This window comes from Trichomycterus rosablanca, chromosome 7 (genome assembly GCF_030014385.1).
Source record: "Trichomycterus rosablanca isolate fTriRos1 chromosome 7, fTriRos1.hap1, whole genome shotgun sequence".
In the NCBI taxonomy this organism is placed as follows: Eukaryota; Metazoa; Chordata; class Actinopteri; order Siluriformes; family Trichomycteridae; genus Trichomycterus; species Trichomycterus rosablanca.
In genome coordinates, this window is record NC_085994.1 from 14332790 (window position 1) to 14346409 (window position 13620).

Genomic DNA, 13620 nt, shown 5'->3' on the forward strand with positions numbered 1-13620 from the left:
GCTTATAGTCTTCCTCCATCTTAACCTGCCGCAGTGAACCCCTTTTATATGTTGTCATTCTGCCTTTTGTATTATTGTCTTCCTGTTTATCATTGTTTACTTGTTCCCTGTATTACCAATTGTACTCTGTAAGTCTCTTTTATATGTTGTCACTTTGACTTTTGTATAATTGTTTTCCTGTTTGTTGTCGTTTATTTGTTCCTTGTATTACTAATTGTTCTTTGTAAGCATCTTTGGGTTGTTGAAAAGCTCTATATAAATGTGATGTATTATTATTATTATTATTAAAAATAGTTTTTGAAACACTTTTTATGTGAATTTGATATACTTGAGTTGTTGGCAGACATTAGTTCTAAAAGGGTTAAAGCCTAAAACTGCTTATCTTGTGCTCCTGGGCTTTAGTGCAGTGATTTGCTCCAGATTCTCTACATACCCAGAGACACGAGAGACAGACAAAAGTAGCCGTTTCTCCTGCTTCATTTATTGTACGTCTTGACAGAACAGAATGCTGTAGTATTACTCTCCCAGCAGCTCATGAGACACTACATATCTAGGGCAGAAGTAAAAATCCAGCACTGCAGATCACACACAGCCTGACATGTCAGCATCAGTGTTCCTCCTTCAGCACACAGGAAATTAAGAAGTCCATCCCTCTTTCAGTGTCTCAGGTATATCAAACACACTCTCATGTGTGCACAGTAGTGTGTCAGATGCAGAATACATTTCTAATTAAGTCATACGAAGCTTACACTGCAGGTTTGAGAAGTGAGAAGCAAGCTTCACTTGAAGCCCAGATAACCAAAATACACACTATGAGAAGATCCCACTAATTATAGAAGACAGTTACATTTAGAAGAGTTGAGGGCAAAAGAGGAGGAAGATGGACATACAATAGATAGATGGATACAATTATAGCAACAATGCAGAAGCCATTAAGAAATCTGAAGACCCAAACGAGCGACAGAAATTTCTGGATAAACACTATCCATATGGTAGGATTCGGAATCAACTCTATCTCCAAAAATGCATCAGCAATAAGAGAAATACCAGTTACCAAGCTAAAAACTACCAGATACCACCACATCAGCTACTCTGTCTGCCAATGTGTGGCAAATCAAATTCAGTTAGGCCAAACAAGTCCTCAAACACTTTGTTTCATTACTTAATTCAGTGCACACAGTATATTCACTTCAAATTTACACACACTGTCGTTTTACTTTGTACTTATAATAATAATAATAATAGTAATGTGACGGAGTGGTCGTAGTTTAAGTTGCTCGACAACGCCACCTAGGGGAATTTCACCCCTAGGAAATATAACAGGCACTTAAGGCCCCAAAAGAAAGACACCCAGGTTCGAACACACTTGGAGACCAGAGACGTACTTCCAACACCTAGTCAATTTTATTAGCAATTGTTTACAAAATTTCCACACGGGACAAGCCACGTTCTAAGACACAGACACAATTAGTATAAAATGATTAGCGCATCACACTTAATACTCTATGGGTCCATTTATAATTTAAAGACAAAACCACGGCAGGAAGGAACAGGGCTGAGGGCTTACCACGGCAGAGGAAAATATGGAAGTAAGGGAGTCTCCTACACTACACACCACACGTGATCACACCGCACACCTCAATAACACCCAACGTGCTCTAGACTGCAGGGCAAGTGAAAGGGGTTCCACCACCAAAGTCCGTCTGCCTCCCGCTTTGGCCCACAGCTCCTGTCCAGCCAGAGGAAAAGAGAAACAAATAATTATAAACACAACAAGTGGTGGAGGGGGGGGAAAACCAGTGATAATTAATAACTCAAGAGGCAAAGGACACTTATCTCTCTCGCTTCTCTCTCAATGAGGTAAGCACAGGGTCCCTAGTCTCTTGCAGCCCCCTCACACCACACGAACAAAAGACAAAATAGAAAATACACATACAACAATACTCCAATAAAATAAACCACAAATCAAAATAAATGGAAACAATCAATAATAAACAAAATGTATTTATACACAACAATAAATCAAAATATGAAACTCAGACAAAACAGAAATACAAAAGCAGTAAAATACAACAAAACTGTAGCCTCAGACAAAACAGTAATGTAGGCAATACAGTAATGTAGGCAAAACAGCAGCACTCAGGGAACTGGAACCGAGCCAACACGATCCGGGCTAAAGGACCTATAAAATACACAACAGCTAAAAGGATCAACTCACACAATAACCAATTTAAGAGTAGGTACAGCTCGTATACCTACCAGGTTACAGCAATGCAGTTTCCCCCGCAGTGAAAGTACAGACCAGCAGACACAGCAGATACCGCAGTCACAGTAGTGCAGCGCGGCCGCTATTATCACTTTACTGAAAGCGAAGCACGGCAACAGAAACGCAGAGAGAAACTGCAACATAACACCGGTACTACAAACACAAGCCCACGTGGCTTTTAATCATTGAGAAGCGATTCACCGGGAGACACAAAGCCGAATTCGGCCATGCTGAACGCCGCCGGCACGGACGTCAGATGCCCCGGAAGAGGAAACAACAGGAAGTGCACCGGCAGGTAACCAACCACTGCCCATACTTATAGCATGGGAAAGGACCGCCCAGCAATTAAAAGTACCTACAAATCATCCTCAGCTGGAGAGCAATTAAGATGAAATCAATCCAAAAACCCTCCTGCTACAGTTATAATATACACCGACCAGAGCATCTCCAAAACTGCAGCTCTTGTTCGATCTGCAGTGGTCAGTATCTATCAAAAGTGGCCCAAAGAAGGAACAGTTGTTACCCGGCGACAGGGTCTTGGGCGGCCAAGGCTCATTGATGCACGTGGGGAGTGAAGCCTGGCCCGTGTGGTCCGATCCAACAGACGAGCTACTGTAGCTCAAATTGCTGAAGAAGTTAATGCTGGTTCTGATAGAAAGGTGTCAGAATACACAGTGCATCACAGTTTGTTGTGTATGAGGCTGCATAGCCGCAGACCAGTCAGGGTGCCCATGCTGACTGATTCATCAGTTCACAAGTTTTAACGTCAAACACAGTCATGGGAAATTTTGTATCTCCTGGTGCAGCATAAAGAGAAGAATCAGACGACGACCACCACAGACTGTTGAGCGGCTGAACTCTGTCAAGTAAAACTGACATAAATTCCACTTGCAGAGCTGCAACAATTAGTGTCCACAGTTCTCAAATCAATAAAAAAAAGTCTTATTAATAGAAAGGTGATGGAACACGGGCCAAACACGCATCTGTCTCGACTTTTTTTTAAGTGTGTTGCAGGCATCAAATTCTAAATGTGTTTATATTTGCAAAAAAAAAATTGGGTTGATCAGTAAAATTTTGGGCAAGCCGTAGCCTTGTGGTTAAGGTACTAGACTTGTAATCAGAAGGTCATTGGTTCAAACCCCACCACTGCCAGGTTGCTGCTGTAGAGCCCTTGAGCAAGGCCCTTAACCCTTAAATGCTCAGACTGTACACTGTACCTATAATGTAAGTCACTTTGGATAAAGGCGCCTGCTAAATGCTGTAAATGTAAAACATTGGAAATCTTTTTTATGTTAAGCAATTAAATAACAATTTAAGAGAATTAACAAAGCACAGATTCTTTTTTTTTATTGCGTTTTACAATACGCCCCAACTATTCTGGAAGTTCTGGAAGGTTTGTATTTCTGTAGATAAACATTCTAAGGAACAATGAAAAACATTTAAATAATCTATAAATGTAGCTTTAATATTACTGTATTTTATTATACAGGATAATTTTGGAAAAACAAACATTTAAAAATTAGGGGGTTAAACCATTTTTATATAAAGTACAACAAAGTTTATTCCTAAAATCTGCTCTGATCTGTGCTGCTTTTTTATAGACACACTAGCATCTTAAACTGAGGCAAAGCAAAGCATATCCTGACAGCCCTTTTTACTTTTATAGGCTTAGAGCTCTACTGTAGATAAGACATTCATACCAAGATGTCCTCTGTATGCTCTGTATGCTACCCCCTACCCCACTACATTTCTAATCAGTCTTGGGATTTGTGGCTATGCAACAGCAGCAACCAGGCATTTCATGGTATAAAGAATTATATAGGACTGAAATACATACTTGGACCTTCAGTGGATTCTGGGGATTAAAGCCTTTAAATACTGCTGCTTTTGTCATCCAGTTTATATGACTGGAGTCACTGAGCATACACTTAAGTCAAATCTGTCAAAGAAAGTCCTCAACCACTTTGATTCGTTACTTAATTCCAGTGCGTACAATAAATGTACCTCAAATTTACACACAATGTCTTTTAACCTTGTATTAAATAATATACATAAAGTATATATTTATAAATGGTGAATTTATAAGCAGTGGATTCAGAAAGTATTCACAACATTTAACTTTTTTCACAGTAGGTGTTGTGGATTTGATTTTGAATGAATATAATTGCCTTTTTTACTTGCCAATCTACACTCAATCACCCATAATGACAAAGTGGCACTATTAATTAAAAATCAAAGACTTAAGTATATATTTATTATATTTATTACTATATTTATTCCAGTGTTGTTTTGTCTCTATGCTTTGGGTCATTGTTGTATTAAAATGTAACCTGTTTACCTGCTGTTGCTCTGGAGAACAATGTCCTAACTGATTGTTTATTTGGCTTGCATTCACACATCCCTTAATTTCTTACCAGACTACTTGTCCATGCCAGTGAGAAGCACCCCACAGCTATAATACCACCACCACCACCATGTTGCACAGTAGGGATAGTATTAATCAGGTTACACAGTGCCTGTTTTTGCCAAACATAGTGTTTGTTGTTCTGTCCAAAGAGTTACATTTTCTCATTAGACTATTACATCTTTTTTTCCGGATGTAGAATCCTATGTCCAATCAATTTAAACTGCAATAGGTGGAGTCTAATTGAGTTCCTAATACCAAGGAAAGCACAGCGGTTTTAAATCGTGTTCTAAATAAAAGAGTTTTTGATTCTAAACTACATTCGATTTTAAAAATATTTAATCATTTTTATGTAATTTCTCTGGGTGATAAAGTGAAGTTTGATGGGTATGAATAGAAATTATATCTATTCACTTAATATCCACGGTGCAAGAAAGTGTCTACATACTTTCTAAAATAATATATATTATTCATTTATAGAAACATAAATTAATGTGAAACTATATTATGTATTAATAAACATAACTATTATTGTTGTTTATATTATCAATACAATTTAAATAATTACTATTATTTAATTATTTATTAATTATTGTAAATGTAAAAATTTTAATTAGTATTAACCTAATTAGAGTTTAGGCACAGTAAACTTCTTAATAATAATAAATCATAATAAAACATTCTCTGAGGTTAAAAACATCTTTATTCTCTTCTAAATAACTTAACATGGACAAAACCAAAAGCAAAATCAAAGCTCAACAGCCTTTGTTATAAAGAAAAATGTCAATAATTGATATATTGTGGTAAAATGCAAAAAAAAAAAAAAGCTTATTTATAATAACGGTTTCACTTAATTTGAGACTTTTATTACTTAAAGTGGTTCTTAAGGCAGATAATTACTAGCTAAGGGGTTCAGCTGATATCAAGGTTTGGAAAAACCTGCTCCAAGGTTAGGAGGGTCCTGCTGATGGATTTTCCCATTTCAATCCTTCACAAATTTGCAGTGGAATGTGTCTGAATTCATGTTCTCTTCAGAAATTGAATTATTAATACATCATTTTAAACGTAATTTGATGCACATCTTGTGCTTTCTTTTTATATGAGGAGTTGGTGCATTCAGGTCATCTTGCAATGATTTTAAGTGACTTCTTACTTTTGAAAACTTTGGTTTTAGTGTTAAATGTAGTAATCAGATCAACCTTTTTAATTTGGTCATATTACATTAGGAATAGAATTCCCCACTACTGATCTCATTTTAGTTTCTGGTCAGGTTTTTTTTGGGTTGCTCTTAAATCATCAATAATAAGTAGCCTGTGCTCCAAGCATCGTCTGTAAATGACATGCCAGCAGAGCTATCAAAAACAAGCCTAATAGACGGATTCTCTTGAGCCCTGTTGACCTTTGCAAAGGCGTGGAGCTCAAAGAAAATCAAACTTCATTATTGTCCCTGCCTTTAGTATATTACACCTAGCAGCATCATGAACCTCAGAGGAAAAAGGATTAGTTAGGATAAAGAAGAGAGATGATTAAATCTCTCTGTGTGTATGTGTGTGTGTGTGCAAGTGTGTGTTTACATTATGCAGTTCTAAGTAATTTTAAGGTATGTAATTAATGGGTGGAGTTTTACATTTAAAAAACATAACAATTAGAAAAAAATTTATATGGGGTGTAAGCACAAAAATATGTATAAGCCATTATGTACATACAATTCAACATTTAGGAAAGTGAAACATGGTGTATGTGTCTACATAATAAAGTAATCTAAAAAAAATAAAAAAACATTTCTATATCCACTAAATTATGAACATAAATTTAGTGTGAAAGAATAAATTGTGTGTGTAATCCTGCACAATAGCAGTTGAAGGATTTGGAGACCCAGTGGGGGCCCCGGCACTCACTGTGTTTTATGCCTTTTGGCCCTACATTTTAAATTATTTTGCTGTGCGCTCCTTAGAACCAACTGTTTGTAAACCTCTAGGGTTTTAAAACCCCATCTATTTGTTTGTAATGCCACAGTCTTCTAATCAGTGTTTGCTTTCTTTGTTCATTTTCTTAAACTTTACAGTCAGGAAACTCTCAATTACAGTCAAGCCAGAAAGTCTGCACATCTTTTTCACCTTCTCCACATGTTATTACATTAAAGACTCATTCTATAATAGATTGAGTTCTTTTTTCACAAAATTCTACACAAAATAGCCCACAATGACAAAGTGAAAGCAGGGTTTTAGACATTTGTTCTGATTTATTAAAAAACAAATGTAAAATATCATATGTACACAAGTGTGCACACCCTTTGATATGACACCCAAACGTGAGCTGAGGTGCATTTTGTTTTCACTGATACTGCTTGAGATGTTTCTACAATTTAATTGGAGTCCACCTGTGGTAAAAATTCAATTGATTGGACATGATTGGGGATTGCCAACTCCTGCCTATATACGGTCCCACAGTTGACAGTGCATATCAGAGCAAACTCCGAGACATGGGGTCAAAGAAATTATCTGCAGACCTCAGAAACAGGATTGTGTCAAGGCATAGATCTGGAGAAGGTACAGAAAAAATGCTGCAGCTTTACAGGTCCCAAAGAGCACAGTCATTCCTAAATGGAAGAAGTTTGGAACTACCAAAAATCTTCCTAGACCTGGCCGCCCGGCCAACCTGAGCAATTGGGGAAGACGGGCCTTGGCCAGAGAGGTGAGCATGAACCCGAGGGTCACCCTGACAGAGCTCCAGCATATCCTTGTGGAGATGGGAGAACCTATCAGAAGATTAACCATCTAGACAGCACTCCACAAATCACACCTTTATGGTAGAGTGGCCAGACGGAAGCCACTCCTTAGTAAAAGGCACATGACAGCCCGCTTGGAGTTTGCCAAAAGGCACCTAGAGGACTCTCAAACCATGAGAAACAAGATTCTTGAACTTTTTGGTCTGAATACCAAGCGTCACATCTGGAGGAAACTAGACACCGCTCATCACCTGGCTAATGCCATCCCTACAGTAAAGCATGGCGGTGACAGCATCATGATGTGGAGATGTTTTTCAGCAGTGGGACCGGGGCAACTAGTCCTGATAGAGGGAAAGATGAATGCAGCCAAGTACACCGAGATCCTTGAAGAAAACCTGCTGCAGAGCACTCTGGACCTCAAACTGGGGCGAAGGTTTACCTTCCAACATGACAATGACCTGAAGCACGCAGCCAAGAGAACAATGGAGTGGCTTAGGAGAAAGTCTGTGAATGTCCATGAGTGTCCGAGCCATAGCCCAGACCTGAATCCAATCAAACATCTGTGGAAGGAGTTGAAAATGGCTGTGTACCGATGCTCCCCATCCAACCTGACGGAGCTTGCAAGGATAGGCCAAGAGAAATGGGCAAAAATGTCCAGAAACAAGTGTGCCAGGCTCGTAGCTTCTTTCCCAAAATGCCTTGAAGCTGTAATTGCTGCCAAAGGTGCATCAACCAAGTATTAGGGTAAGGGTGTGTACAGATATGTAACCCCTAAATAAGTTTCTTGCTGTAGCACTTGATTTGCAATTCAACCTACAGAGCTTTGAAGAGCTGTTTAATTATTGGTCTTTATGAAAAATGCTTTACATTTAAATAGTCTACAATGTTCCAAATCTACAATTACTGTTGTTTCTACACTCTCTGAGCACTTTGGTAGTCTTTGCCAACTTTGCAAAGTCAGTCTAAGGAGTTCCACAGACTCTCCTCTGACATGTAACTCACTCAAAGAGTGTCAGCAGAGATGGGGAACCATGCTTTATCATAAAAATTCTTCCACCACTTGTGCTACTCTTTATCCAGATGATAGGAGTTCCTGTAGCAGCAAGTAAAAAGAAAGGGCCTTTTTCAAACTGTTGCCATGAAGTTGGTAGCCGAATATGTAATTAATATGATTAATCTTATACAGTGGTACCTTGTAACTCGACGTCCCCTTAACTCAAAATCTTTGAAACTCAACACCCTTTGTCGAGAAAATTGTACCCTTAAACTTAACGTTTCCTTAAACTCCACCTGTTCAATTGAAAATTAACAATAAACAGTTGCTTTGTTCGGCGCTTGGCTTGAGCGGTTCGGTAATGAGTCCTCAAAATGCGAATATGAGTTGAATCTGCATTTGTGTGGAATAACCGTCAAATTCACTCTGAAAGCATCCACATGTTTCTGTGTTTAGCTGGATTTTCCTCCTGTTTCACTTTTAAACTTGTGTTACAGCTCGGGTAAGCGTAAGCGTTTTATTTCAGTGTTTTTATATTATATTTGTGTTATTTTGAGTGTATAAGTGTCAAAAACAATCCCATTATTTTACATTAGCCTCTATGGGATCCATGGGATCATGGAACGCATTAACAGGTTTCCCATACATTCTTATGGGAAAACATACACTGAAACTCAACGCCTTTTAAACTCAACGCCAGTCCCAGGACCATTTGATGTTGAGTTTCAAGGTACCACTGTACTCCGTTTAGCAATGAGTGTGGATAAAACACATTAATTAGGAAGGGTGTCTATATATTTAGTCATATACAGTAGATTCAGTAGTCAGGCACCATGGCTATTTCACACTTTATTATATTGTGTATTTGATTCAAAACAGATAAAATTGCTTTGTCTTCATACTTTCTAAAAGCCCATTCGGCAGCAAATATTTTTGGATGCATCTCTATAGCATTGGACACCTGGATTTGGGCAATTTATCCCATTTTTCATGGCAGATTATCTTAACCTCCATCACAGTGTTTGGCAAGCATATGTGAATTTACTGTCATCTGAGCAATATGGCCTCCTAATTCTTATGATTCATAATGACTTATGATTGAGGACAGCTGGTGACTTTTCTGTGCTCATATATATATATATATATATATATATATATATATATATATATATATATATACAGTGTATCACAAAAGTGAGTACACCCCTCACATTTCTGCAGATATTTAAGTATATCTTTTCATGGGACAACACTGACAAAATGACACTTTGACACAATGAAAAGTAGTCTGTGTGCAGCTTATATAACAGTGTAAATTTATTCTTCCCTCAAAATAACTCAATATACAGCCATTAATGTCTAAACCACCGGCAACAAAAGTGAGTACACCCCTAAGAGACTACACCCCTAAATGTCCAAATTGAGCACTGCTTGTCATTTTCCTTCCAAAATGTCATGTGATTTGTTAGTGTTACTAGGTCTCAGGTGTGCATAGGGAGCAGGTGTGTTCAATTTAGTAGTACAGCTCTCACACTCTCTCATACTGGTCACTGAAAGTTCCAACATGGCACCTCATGGCAAAGAACTCTCTGAGGATCCTAAAAGACGAATTGTTGCGCTACATGAAGATGGCCAAGGCTACAAGAAGATTGCCAACACCCTGAAACTGAGCTGCAGCACAGTGGCCAAGATCATCCAGCGTTTTAAAAGAGCAGGGTCCACTCAGAACAGAACTCGCGTTAGTCGTCCAAAGAAGCTGAGTGCACGTGCTCAGCGTCACATCCAACTGCTGTCTTTGAAAGATAGGCGCAGGAGTGCTGTCAGCATTGCTGCAGAGATTGAAAAGGTGGGGGGTCAGCCTGTCAGTGCTCAGACCATACGCCGCACACTACATCAAATTGGTCTGCATGGCTGTCACCCCAGAAGGAAGCCTCTTCTGAAGTCTCTACACAAGAAAGCCCGCAAACAGTTTGCTGAAGACATGTCAACAAAGGACATGGATTACTGGAACCATGTCCTATGGTCTGATGAGACCAAGATTAATTTGTTTGGTTCAGATGGTCTCAAGCATGTGTGGCAGCAATCAGGTGAGGAGTACAAAGATAAGTGTGTCATGCCTACAGTCAAGCATGGTGGTGGGAATGCCATGGTGTGGGGCTGCATGAGTGCAGCAGGTGTTGGGGAGTTACATTTCATTGAGGGACACATGAACTCCAATATGTACTGTGAAATACTGAAGCAGAGCATGATCCCCTCCCTCCGGAAACTGGGTCGCAGGGCAGTGTTCCAGCATGATAATGACCCCAAACACACCTCTAAGACGACCACTGCTTTATTGAAGAGGCTGAGGGTAAAGGTGATGAACTGGCCAAGCATGTCTCCAGACCTAAACCCAATAGAACATCTTTGGGGCATCCTCAAGCGGAAGGTGGAGGAGCGCAAAGTCTCGAATATCCGCCAGCTCCGTGATGTCGTCATGGAGGAGTGGAAAAGCATTCCAGTGGCAACCTGTGAAGCTCTGGTAAACTCCATGCCCAGGAGAGTTAAGGCAGTTCTGGGAAATAATGGTGGCCACACAAAATATTGACACTTCAGGAACTTTCACTAAGGGGTGTACTCACTTTTGTTGCCGGTGGTTTAGACATTAATGGCTGTATATTGAGTTATTTTGAGGGAAGAATAAATTTACACTGTTATATAAGCTGCACACAGACTACTTTTCATTGTGTCAAAGTGTCATTTTGTCAGTGTTGTCCCATGAAAAGATATACTTAAATATCTGCAGAAATGTGAGGGGTGTACTCACTTTTGTGATACACTGTATATTGTCTTTACCCTTGGGACTAAGCCATAATCATTATAATTAGAAAGTTTACAAAGCTCAGTACAGATTTATATTTTCAATTTAATACACAACTGTGTTTTGGAACTCTATTTATGAAACTTTAGATCATCTTCACAAACGTTTGTAGCTTCAACACTGTTTACTAGCCTTGTTCTAAGATTGAGAAATGACCCGCCTTTACTAAACCCCTAAAATAATGCAGCTTCACTGAATTTTAAACCCCAGATAGATTTAGCATGATGAAACAATCTGTAATCCATCACATAATCTGTAAATATCTGGATTGGAAAAAGATCGTTTAGAGGGTTTTCACTTGAAGAGTCAGGTGCGATGTCTCAGGGCTGTTTATCAGCATTACACTGATCAGCCATAACATTATGACCACCTTCTTGTTTCTACACTCATCAGCTCCACTTACCATATAGAAGCACTTTGGACTGATTGTAGTCCATCTGTTTCTCTACATACCTTTTAGCCTGCTTTCACCCTGTTCTTCAATGGTCAGGACCCACACAAGACAACTACAGAGCAGGTATTATTTAGGTGGTGGTGTGTTAGGGTGTGTTGTGCTGGTATGAGTGGATCAGACACAGCAGTGCTGCTGGAGTTTTTAAATACCGTGTCCACTCACCGTCCACTCTATTAGAAACTCCTACCTAGTTGGTCCACCTTGTAGATGTAAAGTCAGAGTCGATCGCTCATCTATTGCTGCTGTTTGAGTTGGTCATCTTCTAGACCTTCATCAGTGGTCACAGGACGCTGTCCACGGGGTGCTGTTGGCTGGATATTTTTGGTTGGTGGACTATTCTCAGTCCAGCAGTTACAGTGAGGTGTTTAAAAACTCCATCAGTGCTGCTGTGTCTTATCCACTAATACCAGCACAACACACACTAACACACCACCACCATGTCAGTGTCACTGCAGTGCTGAAAAAGATCCGCCACCTAAATAATACCTACTCTGCAGTGGTCCTGTGGGGTCCTGACCATTGAAGAACAGCATGAAAGGGGGCTAACAAAGCATGTAGAGAAACAGATGGACTACAGTCAGTAATTGTAGAACTACAAAGTGCTTCTATATGGTAAGTGAAGCCAATAAAAAGGACAGTGAGTGTACTGTAGAAACAAGAAGGTGGTTTTAATGTTATGGCCGATCAGTGTATAGTCTGTAGCAATGGTCAAAGCACAAATAGCCGAATAGAAGGAATGGTAAAAAAATTTTTTATTATCGCCTCCATCATATCATTTTTGTCTGTCAGTCAACAGACCACCGACGGTATGAGCAGCCTTTATTTAAACGATTAATGAGATCTCATGTGGCTCACACATGCTTCTTAAGATGAAATGGTATGTAAATTTTCAGTTATTGCCTTGTGCATCTAGCAGAACATTAATTCAGCTTATTACACACACACACAATAGGTAGAGGAGGTGATGTTTCTAACTTTACGCAGTGAACTGTGTCACTGCGGTACCATGGCTCAGTGGGAAGCACTGTCGCCTCACAGCAAGAAGGTCCTGGGTTCATCCCCAGGTGGGGTGGTCCGGGTCCTTTCTCTGTAGTTTGCATGTTCTCCTCATGTCTGTGTGGGTTTCCACCGGGAGCTCTGTTTTCTTCTCACAGTACAAAGACGTGCAAGTGAGGTGAATTGGAGACACAGAATTGTCCATGACTGTGATGTTAAACTTGTGAACTGATGAATCTTGTGTAACAGTAGCTACCATTTCTGTCATGAATGTAACCAAAATGTGTAAAACATGACATAATAATGTTATTATAATAATATAATAATGTTAAATATGACACAGAGGTCAATCTGTTTTAATACCATAAGTTTTCAAAATAGGATGTCCAACAAGCTCATGGTAAGGTGTCCACATACTTTCGGATATATTGTGAATTAACTACAAGACATAATTCTAATTTATTAAAACACATAGTGTTAGGATCCGCCAGCACTTACCTTTTATTTTCAGGGTTTTCCAGCGTTTTGTTTTTCTCCGTTTTCTTTAGTTTCCCCGATCGCTTTTGTTCTTGGTGGTGGTTTGCGTTTGTTTTCCCGTTTTGCTCCCTTCTCCCCCTAGCGGCCTGGAGCGGTACTGTTTTCGGAGGTTGCTGCGGTTCCAGCCAATAGATCGCTGGAGGGCGGACCCCACACACACCTGCGCCTCATTCCTCATCTCATCAACTCCTGCATTTAAACGCCGGCTTTTCTCTCACTCGTCGCCAGATTGTCTGCTTGCCATACGGTACACAGACGGCCGTTCGTTGTGTCCTTAAGACCGTGAGTCTACTTCTTTTACCTGCTCCTCTTAACGTATTTTGTTTTTCATCGCCTCCTAGACCTTCCCCCCGTTCCTGCGTTCCTGCCGCTCCCCTCTCG

At 39.6% G+C, this 13620-nt stretch overlaps 1 long non-coding RNA gene across 3 annotated transcripts in view; it reads right to left on the reverse strand.

Annotated features, from left to right (window-relative positions):
• The window catches only part of LOC134318217 (uncharacterized), a 92162-nt gene extending 78837 nt beyond the window's left edge, over window positions 1–13325 (reverse strand). The window contains exon 1 of one of the 3 annotated variants that reach the window (XR_010013351.1): window positions 13201–13325. This is a non-coding gene — a long non-coding RNA (uncharacterized LOC134318217). The remainder of the gene's footprint in view (window positions 1–13200) is intronic. The other 2 variants (XR_010013353.1, XR_010013352.1) reach the window with 2 other exon arrangements.
• Window positions 13326–13620: the final 295 nt, after the last annotated feature.